Genomic DNA, 6,000 nt, shown 5'->3' with positions numbered 1-6,000 from the left:
AATGTTGATAAAACCAAAACCTAAATCATTTCAAAAACTTTGTTGTCTCTCCAACCAATAAATAATTTTAAGGATCATACATAAATAAAACAACAGACAGACATCACACACACACACATTTTATACTTTATATAACAATCGAATCATCATATGTGTGGTAAAATATATACCTTTTTGACAAAATGTTTGAAATCAAATAACATACCTCTAAAAGTCTAAAATGTTGACATTTTATGTGATAAATTTTATTATTGTTATTTAATTTTTGAACTACAATTGATTTAATATGGTATGTGTATATTTATGTAACATTATTCTAAAACTAATGATAACTTTAGGGCATCGTCCACAAGTATTTTATAATGTTGGGGTCTCTATGTTAATGCGTATTTGTGAATAGTTGGTCCATATAAATTTGTTTGTGAAAACGTGTTATGTTCGATTCAAATAAATCATAATGTTTTACGAACAGATCGTGATATTTTTGACAAAACTTTACACAACACTGTCTTATAAATTAAAATTGTAAAATACATTTTATAATTTTACTGTCACTTTTCAAACTTTCGTTCGTTGGTCTAAACAGCTCGAGAGCCAATAAAAAGCAAATGTCGTTGGCTAAAAATCACATCAGAACCACACTCAAAGTTGTGGAAAAAATAAAAAAGTGGTTAGGGCTTATCTACAAAGCCACACTGGTCTTAGGTTTTTGGCAGCTCGTTTATGTCAAGCATGTTTTAATACAACTTTCAGGGTATCGCCATCGCCATTATACGTGGGTATCGCCATGGAGATTTCATATAAAACTTTATTTTCCTAAAAGAAGATGGGCAACCCTTTAATGCAATCTTTGATTACTAATAACTTCTTCGTTTTTTTTTAATATTTAAATCAGAAAAATAAAACTAAGTTTAAGTTGTAGCTACGCAAGTTTAATTAACCCTAAGTAATAATTAATAGTAAAATAAAACGCATTTTAATTAAGATTTGAACTACTTATAATAGCTTCATGACCTAAAATTTGATATACACAACCTAAAGATATATGCTGTGTGTGTTATGTGTATCAAATATTAACATCAACTTAAACTTTGTATGCAAACATTTAAACCTAGTCTTGTTAATTACGGTACTATAAGGTACATATATTATATTATATATGTCACCGGGTTTTGTAAAAGTCGTTATTTTATAATAAATCTAGTCATATTGTAAAATGTAATCTGTCAGTTTATAATATATCGATTTTGAGTCGTTTGTTTTATTATAAGCTAACATGCAAGCTGTCGTCCAATCACTGTTGATATAGGCAGCAGAAATTTGTTTCCATAGAGCAAATCGAAATGCATCATTGGAGAGAGCGTTTAAGGAGATATGCAAGGATTGAATAATACTAGGGATTTCAATAAAACTTTATAAATACATTTTTTGATTAACAAAGTTTCCAAAAATCTCAAAAAATTTCTAGGTCATTGGACTTTTTATTATTATTTTATCGTTCAAAGTTGGCTGAAAAAATGATGAATCATATAGGTTATCCTTGTCAATTGGATATTTCTATATCAAAAAATCTGGAGAGTGTGATAAAAACTATCTAAAATATTTAGGCAATCTTGTAGTTCATAATAATATCATAAAAAATAAAAGGTTGCCGATAATAAAAACAAAATTTTATTTTAATTATGAGTTCATCGAAGTTCATCGATCATTATTTGATGAACAGAGACGACTATAGTTAGAGTATTGATGATTGAAGAGCGATATCTATATTATCAAATCTATAAGCGTTATTTTCACAAAATATTTTATATATTTTTGAAGTTGTGTGGTATTGTAAAACCAAAAATAACTCATTACTTGACTACAAAGCATGTATTAAACCAAAACTGTCTTGCAATACTGTAGGTTTACAATCGACTTAAGTATTATAGAATAATATTTTTGTTAAACCAATCATTTTATAATATACCGAAATCAAAAACGTTATATTGTAAAATTTGGGTTCACAATTTATCGACATTTTACAATATTACTAGATTTATTTTAAAATAACAATTTTTACTAAACCCCGGTGACATATACACATATACACTATCAGTGGAGGATACTCATACGATCTATGAATGTGGTATGTACAAGGATTATATCTCACATTTCCAATTAACATTTTGAACAGGACAGATGAGGACGATGACTAATAATGATGGCATTTGTAGCTAGCTACCAATTCAAATAGATTATGTAATACTGTAGTGTCTTCTCTCATCATTAGAATATTTAGTAAGATCCGAACTAAATCTATATTACTACTACTAGTATACCATTGAAAATTTATTATATTAAATTATATCAACCCTTCTGAGATGATGGGTATACTCAACATTAAGTTATTCGTATATTATTTATCAATAATATTAGAAAATACGTAACTTTACGATCATATCGAATAGAATTTAAATATAGAAACTAAGAATCCTAGTGGCAATAAAAACGAAAATATTTGATAAATATTTTTCAAATATTGAAGTAAAAACTTAAAATGTTTTTACTATACATTTTTTTTTTTTAAAGAATCCACCCTTAATTACCCTTGACCTGATGTGATTATTGTTTTGGGGAAGTTCATTCCTTCACCCCGCCCCCTCAACTTTGAAATTTCAAAGGCATCTCCTCACTTGTTTCATTTCTTTTGAAAGAGCATACTGATCGATTAGTTCTTAAGATAGACTACACAGGAATTTGTACCTTTCGTCTTCTGTGTAGTATATCTTAAGAACCAATTTATTCCTTTTTTTGAAATTATTGAAGAGAGTTGAGAGAGAGAATTGCATGCCCTTTCAAATGAGCTATCACAAGGGCACCCTCTCAGTTTGAAATTCCAATGTCGAGGTGGGTGGGTGTGAAGGAATAAAGCCTAAAATATTCTAGGTACCATTTTCCGTCTTTCCCGTCGACATTTAAATCGACGTGTATTCACTCAAAAGGATAATCACATCCGGTCAAGAGTTATTAAGAGTAGATGCTTTGAAAGTAAAACACTGTATAAGTCTGTCCATTGTTTTGTGAGAATTGTTTGTGATAATTTTTCCAGCATTTGTAATTCAAAAAAATTTTTTTTTCTACGTTTGTTTTACCGTGAGTTTATTTATAACATTTAATGTCTATTATCTGTATAACAATTTATCGGGGCAATGCCCGATCAATATCAACCTGCAATTTTTACACTTTTGTTCATCATTTTAAAAAAAAAAAAACTATTGAGCACGAACTTCTATATAACCCGTATTATTTTCAGGAACATGTACTCCAAGTTTTAAATGAGATAGCTTGCGAATTTATTTTTAGAGCAAGATAATAAAATTATAATTAATAATAATATCGTAAAATAAAAATAGTTTTAAATTAATAACAATTTATATAAATGACGATGTACTTTGAATCAATATATACATATTTTCTATGTTCAAACGAAACTAATTTATATTGAACTCAGGTGTTTTATTGATTCCATTAAAATACATTCCTGTTCATTTACCGAAATCATCTAGAGTAGAAAACTGATAAAATATGTTTCATACTCATAATATATCTGTATCATATTCTAGTATTTGGCAATTAAACTGTTAGTCTAAGAGGCTTTCATACAAACTATATTATGATCATTTCTACAAACCAGGATCAGAGTCTATGTTGCCAGAATTTTAAAATGGAAACATTTCATTTTGAATAAAAGCTTCTTAAAAAGTGTAGAAGCTTCATAAAGAGGCATATTATAAAAGAAACACAATGTAAATGATTAGAAACTAATTAACTAAGTTCTCATAAATACAAAAAAGATTGTAAGCCATTCAACTGGTAGTCAAAATCGAGCCCTTTCGAAAAAAACTGCGAATGGCTGAAAATACTTTTCAGGGGTAAATTCGTGTGCTGATAACGAATTTTTGGGTCATTTTAGTCTGTTGAACGTGAGGGTAAAAATATGTTCTAGTAAGCAATTTAGCAACATTTGATTATGGGCAAGAATTCTTCAATTATTAATTTATTTGGAAAGTTTTTGTAATTCAATGAACTGAATGGTTGATTAGAAGTGACAATCAGAACTAAACATAAATCTACAAAACAAAATATAATAAAATTTTATTACATCACTGATAAATTCACGTTTCTAGCCATGGTTTTATAGTATGCAAAACTAAGAATTGGGTTAGCCTTTTAATCATTTGTTTTCTCGTTATCGGGAAATAATGTAAATAAAATATTCATATAATGCTGTTAAAGCTCTTGTATTTCTGAGAGCCTATTTTATAAGAATATTGCGATATCTCAAAAACTCTGCATCCAACCATTAAATTAACCTGATTCTTATACTTATTGGATCAAAATTACCCCATTCACCGAGTTTCATCAAATTCCAAAACAAAATTTTCTTGCGTTTTTCTCGATTTTTTCAAAGGGGTATCCCTTAAAAAAATTGCAAAAAATCGAAAAATTTTTTTAATTTCCAATTTCGATAAAATTTAGTATATAAGGTAATTTTGACCCAAAAAGTTCAAAAATCGGGTGCATTTGTTGACTGGTCCAATAGTTTTTGAAATACGGACTATAATCGATCCAAATATTGCGATATCTCAGAAAGTCTGCTTCCAATCATTAAATAAACCCGATTTTTATACTTTTTGGATCAAAATTACCCCATCCACTGAGTTTCATCAAATTCCAAAACAAAAATTTTTTTCCGATTTTCTCGATTTTTTCAAAGGGGTACGTACCCTTTAAAAAAATTGCAAAAAATCGAAAAATGTTTTTTATCTCCAATATCGATAAAACTCAGTATATAAGGTAATTTTGACCCAAAAAGTACAAAAATCGGGTATATTTGTTGACTGATCGCATAGTTTCTGAGATACAGGCAAAAATCGATCCAAATATTGAGTAATCTCAGAAACTTTGCATTAAATCATTAAATTAACCTGATTTTTATTCTTTCTGGATCAAAATTACCCCATTCACTGAGTTTCATCAAATTCCATTCATAAATTTTTCAGTAGTAAGTCTGTTTTTACTTGAGAAATTCTAATCGAGAACTTTCGTGCATTTCGACATGGTATTTGGTATTTCCGATGGTATTTTTAGTTGAAGATTTTAGTTAAAATTCTGATTACTTGTACATTAGTTTAAATTCTCGTTACATTATATTTCATGTATCTACGTTATGTATGTAAAATTATTATTCAAATAAATGAAAATACCTTTAATGTTTAATCAACTTCAAATAAAATGTTATTGCTGGAGTGGAAATTAAATACATACCATTTTGTTTAGCATGTTATTTGATGATAGCTATTAAAATTATTACAATGGATTCATTTATAGAGAACTGATAAATTAGTCTGACAACAAATAGTTTGATAGTAACCCAATATTCAAAACTATTCAATAAATAGATAGTTTTAGTTACAGTGTTCATGCATTATTTTTATAAATCAATAAAATTAGTTTATTTACCGTTTGTTTTCCTTTGTATTCATGTCAAATTCCAAACTATTAACTAAATATACACATATTTCAATTAATTATGAACTATATTCATAAAACACACGTACATAATACTATGAAAATATAATTACATATTCCTGTATATTATAAAAGTGCAAGTGAGGATGTTTGTTTGTTTGTTACGCTTTCACGCAAAAACTAATGACTGGAATGGAATGAAACTTAACAATAATATAGCTTATACATCAAAAAAACACATGAGCTATTATTATTACCTGTGTAAAACAATCCCTACCATTATTTCGAGTTTTATGGAAAGGGGATAAGTTAAAAATAACCCAGAGATTGGTTATCAAGGTAGTACATTTATAATTTTGATTATTTTTAATTTTATTCCTAGAGCAGGCGCTAGATAGACTTGAGTGTGCAAAATTCGAGGACCACATTTAGTCAATTGATTCTTCTTCAGAAAAGCTTATAGATTAATATTCCAGATATTGCGTA

This window comes from Chrysoperla carnea, chromosome 3 (genome assembly GCF_905475395.1).
Source record: "Chrysoperla carnea chromosome 3, inChrCarn1.1, whole genome shotgun sequence".
Lineage (NCBI taxonomy): Eukaryota > Metazoa > Arthropoda > Insecta > Neuroptera > Chrysopidae > Chrysoperla > Chrysoperla carnea.
The sequence above is the reverse complement of the archived record's forward strand: the minus strand, read 5'-3'. Positions refer to the sequence as shown.